The following is a 14944-nucleotide window of genomic DNA, read 5'->3' on the forward strand; positions in this document are numbered from 1 at the left end:
CTGTCGATACATCTGTACAATCGGTAATTTCCGTAACCATTCGTTAAATTGTAGCAGACACAAGTTTAAATGAAAAAAATTATGTTTTACACTAATATTCTACCTCTTTCTTGCTAAAAACTAATGCATGAATGATTTAAAAGTAATATTGCATCGTTTTCAGCCAGGAACACTGTCTATGACCGCGAAAAAAAAACATAAACTTTTTGATTTACGATATTTACTTTATAAATAGCTTGCATGTGGCATGGCATTGCATGTTCCGCAAGATAAATATCTCGACTTTATTTATTGGATGATTTCGGACTGTTTCATCCAATCAGAAAATAACGTAATTTAGACCCGTGTTTAGGGAGATAATTAAGTACCACTTTTTATACAAGTTGCCTCCCTTGTTGGTTCATTCTACTGTATTAGTATGCCCCCCTTCGAAGAAGAGAGGGTATATTGTTTTGCACATGTCGGTCCGTATGTCCGTCCACCAGATGGTTTCCGGATGATAACTGAAGAATGCTGGATGCCACGTTTATATTCCGATCTTCATAAAATTTGGCCAGAATATAAGTCTCAATGATATCTTGGATCAGTTCGAAAATGGTTACAATTGGTTGAAAAACATGGCTGCCAGGGGGTGGGGCATTTTTCCTTATATTGCTATAATAAAACATTGTTAACACCCAAGAGGTCACATTTATTTCCCGATCTTCAAGAATTTTGGTCACAATATTTGTCCCAATAATATCTTGTTATCTCAGGTGAACGACTTTGGGCCTTTCAGGCCCTCTTGTTTGTTCATCTTACCATTTGAAGAAAAGATATCATTGCACAGATGTCTTTTACTTTTCGAATGTGTTATGCTGCATTTCTTATGTGGCTTGTTCGGGGTATATTGTTTAGCACATGTCGCTCAGTCCGTCAGTTGGTCCGTCCACCAGATGGTTTCCGGATGATAACTCAAGAACGCTTAGGCCTAGGATCATGAATCTTCATAGGTACATTAATCATGACTGGCAGATGAACCCTATTGATTTTCAGGTCACTAGGTGAAAGTCAAGGTCACAGTGCCAAAAAATATATTCACACAATGGCTACCACTACAACTGACAGGCCATATGGGGGTTGTGCATGTTCACAAGATAAAGGGGTAAGGTCACAGTGACTATAATGCTTAGGCCTAGGATCATGAAACTACATAGGTACATTGATCATGACTGGCATATGACCCCTATTGATGTTCAGGTCACAAGGTCAAAGGTCAAGGTCACAGTGAGTCAAAACAGTTTAATGATTTCCGGATGATAACTCAAGAATGCTTTCGTCTAGGATCATGAAACTTCATAGGTACATTGATCATGACTTGCAGATTACCCCTATTGATGTTTAGGTCACTAGGTCAAAGGTCAAGGTCAAAGTGACTCAAAACAATAAAATAGTATCCGGATGATAACTCAAAAATGCTTACACCTAGGACCATTAAACTTCATAGGTACATTAATCATGACTGGTATATATCCCTTATGGATTTTCAGGTCACTTGGTCAAAGGTCAAGGTCACAGTGATTCATAACAGTAAAAAGGTTTCCTGATGATAACTCAAGAATAGTAAGGCCTAGGATCATGAAACTTCATAGGTAAATTGATCATGACTGGCAGATGATCCCTATTGATTTTCAGGTCACTGGGTGAAAGTCAAGGTCACAGTGCCAAAAAATATATTCACACAATGGCTACCACTACAACTGACAGGCCATATGGGGGTTGTGCATGTTTTACAAACAGCCCTTGTTTGTCTTATGTTGGTTAATATTCATCTCGGTCAAATCTAGGTTAAGTTTGAAAGTAGGTCATATGTGGTTCAAACTAGGTCAACAAACCAAATCACAGAAAAGGTTAGTGAACACTCCAGAGGTCACATTTTCTTCCAGATCTTCATGAAAATTAGACAGAATGTTATCTCGATGAAATTAAGTTTCAGTTTGAAAGTTGGTAGTTTGTCAAAAACTAGGTAATTAGGTCAAAATATAGAAAACTTCCTTTATCTTTCTACAGGTCACATTTTCTTCCTGATTTTCATGAAAATTGCTTACAATTTTTATGTCCATCTTAATCAAATCAAAAGCTGAATTTGCAAGTTGGTCATGTGCAGGCTAAAGCTAGGTTACAACTTAGTTTGTTCATACTCACAATGCCTTTTTTCTAGATCTTCATGAAAAATAAGTTAACACCACTAGGAAACAATCAGTTTCAGGTGAGCCACATTGTGCTGTTAAAGCTATCTATGTATAGTATAGATTGTTACAAAACCTTGTTTATCAATAAAAATAAATGAAAAAAATGGCTTTCTAAAAGTTGTAGTCTTGGATGATATATTCCTCAACTTATAATCTACGAAAATCTTTTGAGAAGAAAAACAAAATTTGACTATTATTATACCCAAACATACTGTGATTGGGGGCTAGCACCGGAATTCTCAATTATGTTCCTCGAAAAATAATGGGTTAGCATAATGTTGCTGGTTTATCCAGTTGTCTGTACCATTACTCCCAAAATAATTGTAAGTTCAAAATGAGATATTTAGGTAAATAAATCTCATTGAAGAGAGTGCAGTGTCCAAGAACGGAAACGATTGCACCACAACCATTAACTATTGACCTGCGGATAAATGACAAGCAATAAAAATTACACAATTGCGGTGATGTAGATAAACTTAAATGGATGCTTATTTATTTTATGCTTTCCGGTAATTTATACAGAAATATCAGTGAAATAAACTGGTATTTCACTGTTTTAAACAGTGAAAAATAACAGTGAAAATATCGATATTTTTCGCTGTTTTTCTGGGAAAATCGATATTCCGCCGAATCCAACAAATATCCTCTATCAAAAGCATCGTCAAACCAGTACTTTCAGTGCTTTGATTAGAGCTGCTACAATATATCAGTATATATCGCAATACGCAATCCGCATATTGTATTGCGATACGATCTGCTTTTACATGTCATAATGTAAAATTTAAGATGTAGCTTATGGAAAATTGGAAAATAAAACACAAATAATTACATTAAAAAAAATGTAAATTGATGTTATTATAGACAGAAGGAATAATGATCAAATTTTTTTTTACGTAGCAGCTTTCTGATAGGTTACACCACCGGCTTTTAAACATCATCAATTCTCTTTCGGGTTATTATTCTTCTTGTCGGCTTTTATAATAGTTCTCAAAATGGCAGACGAAACGAACACCGAGTTTGACTTTATAGACAATTTGAAGGGAAAAAGTGTTGTTTAACAACACAATAAACATACAATACAAAGGTTATGTTCATGTAATTAAGTTGTTTTTGGTGATTATCTGGTGAGTTATAATTCTGGTACAAGTAAGCAATATATAGCAATATATTGCAATACGGGTTTTTGAACTGACAATATATTGCAATACGGTTTTGGGCGTATGGTTGCAGCACTAATCATTAGAAATGTTTTTTTCTTTGAGAGAAGGCTAAACTCCAATTAACAAACACTAACTTTTATCGGACATTCATTCACTGTTTAAATTTATTATAAATATTGTTTGTATCTAAGAAGTATTCTCCATTGTTGACAGACACAAGCATTTTATTAACCCCTATTATTTATAATATGTCCGTCTCGAATTCGATATGATTTCTCATTGTTCAGAGATTGGATTTTTTTTTTCTCCATTTAAGCAATCTTGGAATAATGATCTATGAAACATGTATGGGTAGCAACGTAAAATCCTATATGTCTGACTACATTCTTGAACCAAAATTTAAGTCATTATGAGTGTTGAATTCATTAGATATTTACAAATGTTGGTGTTTTTAATTGTTAAATATAAAGGCGATTATGGGGGAAAAGCCATGACAGAGGAGAGAAATACCTCAAAAGAATAGGGAATACACACTGCAGTTCTCAATGAAGGACAACAATGATAAATGGAACATTATAACTTAAATGACAAGGTTCACTAAAAAACAAAAATGGCCCTTATATAATGGCTATGAATGGTTTGGTTAAACTGTATAGTTTTGAAAAACTATCCCTAAAACGCTATTTATATTGCTATTCTTTTTATGTCCCCCACTATAGTAGTGGGGGACATATTGTTTTTGCCCTGTCTGTTGGTCTGTTGGTCTGTTTGCGCCAACTTTAACATTTTGCAATAACTTTTGCTATATTGAAGATAGCAACTTCATATTTGGCATGCATGTGTATCTCATGAAGCTGCACATTTTGAGTGGTGAAAGGTCAAGGTCAAGGTCATCCTTCAAGGTCAGAGGTCAAATATATGTGGCCAAAATCGCTCATTTTATGAATACTTTTGCAATATTGAAGATAGGAACTTGATATTTGGCATGCATGTGTATCTCATGGAGCGGCACATTTTGAGTGGTGAAAGGTCAAGGTCAAGGTCATCCTTCAAGGTCATTGGTCAAATATATGTGGCCCAAATCGCTTATTTTATAAATACTTTTGCAATATTAAAGATAGCAACTTGATATTTGGCATGCATGTGCATCTCATGGAGCTGCACATTTTGAGTGGTGAAAGGTCAAGGTCATCCTTCAAGGTCAGAGGTCAAATATATGTTGCCCAAATCGCTTATTTTATGAATACTTTTGCAATATTGAAGATAGCAACTTGATATTTGGCATGCATGTGTATCTCATGGAGCTGCACATTTTGAGTGGTGAAAGGTCAAGGTCAAGGTCATCCTTCACAAGGTCAAGGTCATCCTACAAGGTCAAACATCATATAGGGGGACATTGTGTTTCACAAACACATCTTGTTGTCATTGCTACCAAATCAAGTACGCTGCATGGTTTATTCCATTATTTCACAAAAAGGGGGACATCAGACGCACCTTTACAAAAAAGATATCGGAACTGATAAGAACATTGTCCTTAGGTATTCAATGTATGAAGAAGAACTTTCTAGAAATATTGTTTAAATACTATGAGTATATTTTCCATAGCATGTAGATTTATAAAAAATAAAACACAGTTTCCCATTTTATTTGTTAAATAGGCAAAATTTAAAGAACTGTACTGTATATATAAAATTATATGAAGTTAACGTTATGATAGCAAGTTGACAAAGCAATATAAATTATAACTGTATAGATTGCAGTCATTTTCTTGTATTTAGTGATAAGTTTTCGTTATTTTACAGCGTTCTTTGCAAAACGCTGATAAATTTTATAGAGCACAGCAGAAATGCCAAAACTAGGAACGAGCACAAGAACTCACATCATTTAATGACGTTGTGATACGCAAATTGTAAATTTCTTGTTTGTCAAGAAAAAAGCCTTATATATTTACTAGAACATTAACATTTTATTATAACCATGTTTTTAAATTTAATTTGACTGCATTATCACGGATCTGTAATAGGTCTAGTTAAACAATCCTGTAGAATCTATTATTTTTCATGAAGGATTTTCTCAAGGAATTTTCTAACATGATCGTTTACTCCTTAAGCGGCCAGTATGAAATGTATGAGTAGATGAGTGACATCACGCGCAAAGTTTAGACTCTGCCACTGGTTGGCAAAATATGGTGTTTGCATATAAGCACGTATAGAAAAAGCTGACATTATCATAATTTATATACACAATTATTCAAGACATTTAGTATTAGTTTACTCATTGATGTCTGCATAAAGCATTAGTGTACAAGAAAATGCACAAACGATAATAGTGTCATTACTAATTGCTTTAACTGAGTAAGAAACATGTATAAAATACAATCTTCATTTTAGGTATTATTGTTGTTTTCATTCGACTCATTTTAGCAATCAATTTTGTAGAAGAAAAACCCTCAGAAATCTAACTATTTTCAGAATAAATTAAAGTGAATGTACTTAAACAAATGAGATGAAAACAAACAACAAAGTATTTTAATGCTTCAAATTCAAGGTTTTTTTTTTCAGTTATCTTAAATAATTTTTTAATTTATGTAAAAAGAAATGACTGCCAATATATAGATTCAAAATATATTTATGTTATGTAAATTACAGACATTATAGTTTAAACTAAAATTTGTTTATCAGTTCTAGACACCTTGTTAAGTAAAAGAGAAATATAAAACAATTGTAATACATGCAACAATATTATATATTCTATAATAGTTCTTATGATCCCAGAAAGTCTTTATATTCTTTCAACTAATGACATTATTTGTTTACAAAATAAATGCATCTGTAATAATACTAACATTGTTGTAGTATTATAACACAAACATATTTTAATGCACAACATAATTCCATGGCAATAAATAATCTGAATCATCAATCAGGATACATGTAGAGTTATGCTATTGAACTTTGAACACCAGGATGTTGCTGTTGAAATAAAGTGCCACAAGGATGGACGCAGTGTGTCTGTTGTAGCAGACTGACAGTGGGTACACCACTCCATCCTCCTTTGTAGCAAGAATAGCCAGCTTCTTTCTGCCCTCATCGTCCACCTGTATGATAGTGTGTGACAGGAATCCACATACCAGCACCTGGCCTGCAGGTGTCACGTGTACATCATGTGGCTGTATTAGTGCAGGGTCAGTGAAGGTGGCCAGGACTGAACCATCCCTGGCCAGGGTGACGAGCTTGTCATGGGTGATGTACAACTTGTCCCCTGTGGGACTCACAGCACACTTCTTTACTGCAAAACAGAGTAACATCACGATATTGAAAAATACATTTAGTAGATAATAAAAAATCTTATTTAAACTGTATAAATAATGGTAAAGAACAGATAATATATAATAATAATTATTATTAAAGTTGCGTTCCAGTGTTTTGTTTTCTCTTTATGTTGACTTGTTTATATTTGACTTGTGTTTGTGCTTTAAGATTTGAAGTCTTTCATCAAAGCATGAAAGGAAACAATACTTAATAATGCGTGTTAGTTGGTGTAACTACATGCAGTTATAATAAATTTACCAAACATGTACACATTATTAAACATTCATTGACACACATTGAAATATTTTACATGACTATCATACAAAATAATAACTATAGATATTAATTTTATCACACACATCTCACAAAGTGTTATTGTATGATAAATGTTTTTTTTTGTAATTTAATAATTTTTTAGAAAAAAAAACAGGTTACAAATAGTGAAAAGAAAAAGAAATGCAGAATCTACTATAAAATCAATATGATTCAACAGAAATAAATTTTTGTAGTTTCCGTTCAGTCACAAAATAAAATGTTTTACCAAGTTTTTATTCCCAAAGTCTTATATAATTATCAGACTTAAATAAACAACACAGTTTTTATGATCCAACGAATAGCCCTGATTTATCTTATCCATGAAATTTAATATCATTAAAATAAATTTAATTCACATACATTTCTAGACATGGCATACAGGGAATGTCTAAATAAAAAATATATACTTTTCTTTTATACCTAATGATAAAATATGACATTTCTGCAGTGAAATAACAGCAGTGAAAATAAACAAATGGTTCTTTTCACCGGTGAAAAGAACAAATTTTCGGAGCTCCTCTTTCTATTTTTAGATAATCATAACTAAATTTAAGTATATTTTCTATGATCACGCGTGAATTATAATCGACATTCCACCGAATCCAACAATTGTCTTCTTATTTTATGCTTTTCACCGTTTATTTACATTGTAAAAGAATGTAACTGGAGAATTTCGGTGGTATAAGGACGTCATTTTGTCACACTAATGACGTCATTTTGTGTTTTGAAATGTATTGAGGCACGCCACGGGAGAAACTCCGAGAAAGGGTAACTTTTCCGGGAAAGGGAAACAGCTGTTAATTACTTTCTTGAAAAAGGGTTATTAAAGAAACAGAAAATTTGTTTATGTCTGTGTAAGATCGTTTGTTATTTCACTCGTGATCATTGAAAAATAATATTTTCACGAGTGACTTTTGAAATAACTAACGATATTACACTGACATGAACAAATATCCTCTATGTATACTTAACTGCAGCTGAATTAATACATTGATGGTACATTATAATCTATTTGTTCGGCGTATTCCAAATCGTATCCAGATTAATCCACTCTGAGTCTTACCTGTATATAGACCTGATTTATCCTCATACATCTTGCTGACTTTTTTCCCACTCAGCGTGTACTTGTAGAGTGCTATCTTATCAGTAATATACAGGTCTTCCTGGTGGCAGGCAATACCTGCACATGCATGTTGTAACTGAAGCTTCCTTCCTGTCACCAGCTTCCTGTTGTTGACTGTGATGAACTGGACCTCACAACCTTTCAAAGTCACAGCCACTTCACTGGGTGTGATCTGACACATATCAAATGACGTGGTTGTCAGACTATAGTGACTCACCACCTGGTGCTGCTGGTCAAGCAGCTTGATTGTGTTATTACGATTTTCTGCTATCAGGACCTGTCCTTCTGGGAGGACACAGATGGCTGTGATATAGCATTCCTTTGAATCACTTGATATGCTTACATTATGTACAGACTTTCCCTGCACAGTGAACACCATGTTTGGATCCTCTCGTCCCATCAATGTTTGTGTACTGTGGTCAATCTTTCCAAGATCTGACAGTGTTGACAAGTACTGTACAATTTCATTGTTAGGCTGAAATGTTATTGAAACTTTAACCTGAAGAGAATTCTTCTTTAGAAAGGTTTCACAATGCTGTATTTTGTCCTTGCATTTCCAGGTGGCTATAAAGGATAGTTCCAGCTTGCTTTTATCACTTATGTCCTGAATGGCATCTCGAAGTTGTTTCAATTCATCCTGAAGACTGATACATTTGTCAACATCATCTTCGCAAGAGGCTTGCAGTTTTGTCAGTGTATCTTTCATTTCATTAAGTGTTTTCTGTTCAATCGTGTCTAATGCTGCATTTATTTTTCGCCGAGTTTCATGTATCTTTTGTAACTGCTCATCAAATGAATTTTGCATATACTGAAGGCTAGCCTCTTGGTTGCCTTGAAGTTTCCTCATTTCTTCCAGAATTGTTTGGATAGAAACTGACAGTTTTTTAAGGTCTGTGGACTGGATTTTTACTGTGTCTGATATAAGAGTTACCTTTGGGCAGTGTCTGAAAGTAAAGGGGAAAAACACTTTAAATTATATAAAATACTAATATACCTATTCTTTGAAAGCTTTTATCATGGGAAAATTCTTTGGTAAAGTCAGAATGAGATGCATATATTACATGCATACAAATGGTATAATCAAAAATATTCATTTATTTCAATCTAAAACATAAGTATTCATTTCATCAGACAGTTTACTGGATATAAAATACATGACTCAATTACAAAGCCTTAAATTGCAGTCTTCTTTCTATTATAATTATCGTACATGAAATAATGAATTTCTTATTGAAATATTTTGTTTTTCATTGATATAATAAAATTATTTTTTCTTTCTAAAAATTATAGTTCCAGCTTGCAAAGAAGTTTGAAAATCCTACGTTTGTTTCGGGTGTTTTTTTTTCCTATTCTTCAAGTTAAACTATACCTGTGATTAAGGAATGCACAATTTGTGCAGCACAGCTCACTGTGTTCATCGCAAAACATTTTCAGGTTTTCATCTTTATGGACATTGCATTTCAGAAGAAAATCTTCCACTTTCTTTGTCACTGGCCATTTCTTCATGTGTTCCCTTCCAAAAGTGTCATGTTTAGTAAACAACTGGCTGTGCAGGTTAATACAATTCACACAGTAAAACTTCACACACGATTCACAGTAGAAATCAGCCATTTTATCCAGTTTTTTGTCTTCACAGCTGGAGCACAAGAAGTCTTGGATTATGTCGGAGCCCTTTTCAATGGTGGATTGTGAAAAAGTTGCCATTTTACTGAATGATTGTTACAAACACAGTAGCTTTAGATACTTTTACTTTATAATTTACACTTTGGCTTAATTTAAGAGCTGATCAAATCACGCCCACCAAGCGCTGGTCCATAGTCCGATAACAAGTAGCACCTAGTACAGCCACTATCAAATAAAGATAAAACTGAAGTTTGTTTAAAGGTTCAAAGTCCAGTAGCGAAAGTCACTATATTATCTGTCACGTGAACTGAAGGGTAAGATGTAACCAGCTGGTGATTACAACTCCAGTTTGAAGTTAGTTTATGTGGGGATAAAAATATCAAAGTTCAAGGCAGTGTTCAATCAATAAACTCACAGACTGTTCAGGTTTTATGCTGTTTGCTGCTCATCAGTATTTATGGGTTGGAGATGAAGCCTTTAAGATTTGAATCTAGTAAGAAAGGTGTTTAATAAATTTAACTGTCTATAGGACTACAAATGCATCAAAATACGTATCTAAGTGGTAAAGGGTTAAGTGAACTTAATGTCATAACTTTCAGCAGGATGTGTACTATTCAGACAAATTAATTAAATAAATAAAAACTTGAAAGTTACTGTAACTGTCCTTATCATGACTGAAATATACCACCCCTAATTTGTCAGATGGGGCATTGCTGGATTTATATTCATATAATATAACAGATTACGCTTAAAGTTTTCATGATTGGCTGCGTACGCAAATTAAAGAGGACCTGAGATATGTAGCTGACATGCGTGTTTGTGTTCGAAATGAAGTTTTAATCTAGGTTTTTAGCATAGGTGCAACGCACTTATGCTTAAGGACTTAGGTATAAGCTACATTTCGAAAACCCACATCGATCGGTTGACCATTATGAAGCCTTACCTGATCAAAAATCAGACGAAATATCTATTTAATTTAGTATATGGTAATTCTTACAATTTTTTTTTGGAAACGTTTTTCTAACGTTTTCTTCCAAGAATATTGCTGACACCGTTTTTAGTGAATTTTTCTAATACTGTTTTACGTAAAAAAAACTTCTAAGAAACTAAAACAAATTTTGTTAGTAAAACAATTCTGTTCTTGTTGATAGTGACCTCACACCTAATTTCTATTTCCTTTGTTTACTGTTCTGTGAGAGGTCAAATGTTTACATAACTGATTTCATAAGGCCCTGGTTTAAGGATATGTAACATTTCATCGGTTAATTATAAATAGAAATTGAAACAACCTTTCTATGGATTTGATGAAGTAGAGTTTGAAAGTAATAGAGATGTGTTAATTGAAGTTAAAATGATTTACTTTGAGCCAGAAATTAACGTTACGAGTAGAGCTAACGGTTTAAATGTGGCATCGGATTTAATTGATTCGCGTGAATTCTGGACGAGTGTTGTGTCTGTAAAATATTAAATGGAAAGCTGTAAATGTATCAAGTCGGAAAAGAAAACGGATTGTTGCATAATGATATGCGTGAAATAATGTAATTCGACGTATTTATTTTCATAGTTATGTCATTTTGTAACCATTCACATTCGTCACTATTTGGAATTCCCGTTTCTAAAAATAGAACATTTTGGTTAATCGTTAAGGTTACAATATACTAAATAATCGAGTCATGAAGGAAAAATCGAGTCATTAAGGGGAATGATCGAGTCATGAAGGGCTGTACTCTCTAAACAAATCATCATATTTTCCTCGAAGGCATGTTATACACTTTAGACTGTTGTTCTGGTTTTATCGTTTGGAGATTTTGATAGGGTAAGCATAGGTGTTCACTACTAAATCCCTGAAATACGATAAAGTTGGAGATTGAAGTAAAAACTGCAAAAGGTTACAATCCACTAGAAAACGGCAGAAAAAAAGGCGCAAAAACAGTCAATTTTGATTTGAGTCGAATTCTTTTTTGGTTTGAACATGACATATCTTTTTTATTGCTTAAATCGATTCAGCTAAGAATGCCCGTCAAGAAAAGGTATGGTTATGGGGGTCTCTGTGTGCAAAATGTTGTATTTATTTTTGCTCAAAGTTGTCGCTTTTACATCGAAACATATAAGGAAACTATTTAGTATATTTTGACCTAAACATTTACTTCAGCAGCAACTTCCCTGTATCTTGCAACTATGCTTTCAGCGCCATCTGCGCTCTCGTTAATCTGTTTGATACAAAGTTGATACTGTCTCAGCCAATATTAGAACACATGAAAACATGCATTAGGGTTGTACTTTGTAGTGCACCACCATACAATGTTGAACATCACATATTAAACCCTTTACACTTGGGGGTTTCAGAGAATAAGATTGTGTAAATTATTTACTTCACAAGACTTTATAAATCATGTGAACCCTGGGGCCTAGATTTTTTTGACCACAGGAACATGATTTCAATAAACTTAGAGGAAAAACACACATTGTTGCGCACCAAATATTGAAACTCTTACCCTTGTGGTTTCAGAGAAGAGTTATTTACTATATAAGACCATAGAGGCATAGCCAGTATAGACCAAATAGACGTGATTTGAAAAAAATTAGACCAAAGAACTATTTTAAAATGTGAAATGACAAACCTCTAGGCCTTGCAGTTTCAGAGAAAAACATTTTATAAAGTTTGAACTACATACAAGTAAAACAAGTAACCTCTAGGGGGAGAGCAAAATTTAACCCCAGCGGCATGATTTGAACATTACACTCCTGACCCATGTGGTTTCAGAGAAGATTTCGCCAGTTTGGACCTTTATTAGGGACATGATTTGAACAAACTTGGTAAAGTTGGTAAAGAACAATCATACAATGTCGTTCGCAGATACTTTCTAAGTGGTTAATACTGGTATATACCTAAATTGTTGGCATTGCGGTCTCAGAGTGATATTTAAAGTTATATAATATACAATTAAAACAAGTAACCCCAAGTGCACTTCTAATTTTGAACACAAGGCATTATTTAAACAACTTTGTAGAGGACTGTAATACAATGTTTTGCACCAAGTACTAAACCCCTTGCTGTTGCATGGAAGAAGATTGTTTTAAATTAAGATATTTTCAATACAAGTTGATATGCTTGCAACAAATTTTAATTAAAAAAATTAACAAACGGCAATAACTCTACCAAGAGAACAAAGGCTTTATGTTGCTCACACCATAAGACCCGAAGACACTAAACTGCTTTGAGATGTTATTGTGATGTTTGTGTATTAGATATGGCTTCTGACCATATTTTTTTACCCAGACCCATTTGTTACTTGGCTTAGACTTCATTAGAACAAATGTTTGTTGTAAAATTTCATGCTGATTGGGCAAAAAGTGTTTACATGAGGACATGTAAGAAAAAGTGCCCCTTTCCCTGGTGGCCTTTGTATGGACCAAAACCATTTGTGGTCTCAGCCAAGGTAGTATTTGATAAAATGTTCTGGCTTAGTGGATATGTTGTCTGCCAAACCATCAGTAGGTCACAGGTTCGATCCCCACTGTAGGGGCTTTCTTGGGATCTCTCCATAGACACATAGCACTGGATCTACCAAGGTAATGGACTCAAGAGCGTTTAAAAAAGCCTAAGGCTTTCAATGCAGTCAAGCTAAAATAAATAGGTTTAAACTTTCAACTAAATAATCTGAGCCAAATTTCACTAACACGATATAAGGAAAAGTCTCAGCACCCTCTTTGCGATGTTTTTTCAGTGGACCTTGCTTACATATACCATACATTCAAATACAGGCTTATCACAATAGCGCACTTCTTGTAAATTGGGAAAAAATAACAACAACCAAAACGAAAAGCCCTTACAAACATAAACAATGCATCACGCTTGCAAACACTACCTCTTTTTGTAAAGGCAGACTTTTCAAACAAAATTTAATTGAAAAGTTTTAAGGGAATACCAAACGTGATCCAAATACCATACTAAGCCATGTATAACATGCAGTTGTATAACCTTAATATCAAATTTTAAAAGTTGCTGTGCATTATACATTGATGCATATTATTGTGCAATATAAGCAGCTGCAACTTGTTTCCTTCATGTTGGCATTAAAAGATCAGTTGCACAATTGCATGGATGCATGTAATACAATGTACATTGCAAAGTATGGTAACAACGTCTATTCAGAGTAGGCCCTTAACATTCCTTTTGATGTAAGCTGGTTTGCTTGGTGTGTTTATAATGTTTGTTTAAACAAAATAGCCAGGACTTGACAGGGCTAGGCTGTTTAACCACTGGAAAATCACTTTTATTTTTCGTTTATTAGCTCATCTATTTTTTGAAAAAAAAATGAGCTATTGTCCTCACCTTGGCATCGGCGTCGGTGTTGGCGTCGGCGTCCGGTTAAGTTTTGCGTTTAGGTCCACTTTTCTCAAAAAGTATCAATGCTATTGCATTCTAACTTGGTACGCTTACTTACTATCATGAGGGGACTGGGCATGCAAAGTAAGATAACTCTGGCATGCATTTTGACAGAATTATGTGCCCTTTTTATACTTAGAAAATTGAAAATTTGGGTTAAGTTTTGTGTTTAGGTCCATTTAATTCCTTTAGTATCAAAGCTATTGCTTTCATACTTGCAACATTTACTAACTATCATAAGGGGACTGTGCAGGCAAAGTTATGTAACTCTGACTGGCATTTTGACAGAATTATGTGCCCTTTTTATACTTAGAAAATTGAAAATTTGGTTAAGTTTTGTGTTTAGGTCCACTTTATTCCTACAGTATCAAAGCTATTGCTTTCATACTTGCAACACTTATTAACTATCATAAGGGGACTGTGCAGGCAAAGTTATGTAACTCTGACTGGCATTTGGACGGAATGATGGGCCCTTTATACTTCGAAAATTGAAAGTTTGGTTAAGTTTTGTGTTTTGGTCCACTTTACCCCTAAAGTATCATAGATATTGCTTTCATACTTGGAACACACGCAAACTATCATAAGGGTACAGTAAAAGAACAAGTTGCATAACTCTGGTTGTCATTTTTACGGAATTATTGCCCTTTTTTGACTTAGTAACTTTGAATATATGGTTAAATTTTGTGTTTCAATCCACTTTACTTCTAAAGTATCAAGGCTATTGCTTTCAAACTTCAAATACTTTCATGCTATCATGAGGTTACTGTACCTTGCAAGTTGAATTTTACCTT

At 34.0% G+C, this 14944-nt stretch overlaps 1 pseudogene; it reads left to right on the forward strand.

The window, feature by feature from the left end:
- LOC127849005 (inversin-like) overlaps window positions 1-14944 on the forward strand; it is a 66710-nt pseudogene that overhangs the window by 36667 nt on the left and 15099 nt on the right.

This window comes from Dreissena polymorpha, chromosome 10 (assembly GCF_020536995.1).
Source record: "Dreissena polymorpha isolate Duluth1 chromosome 10, UMN_Dpol_1.0, whole genome shotgun sequence".
Classification (NCBI taxonomy): domain Eukaryota; kingdom Metazoa; phylum Mollusca; class Bivalvia; order Myida; family Dreissenidae; genus Dreissena; species Dreissena polymorpha.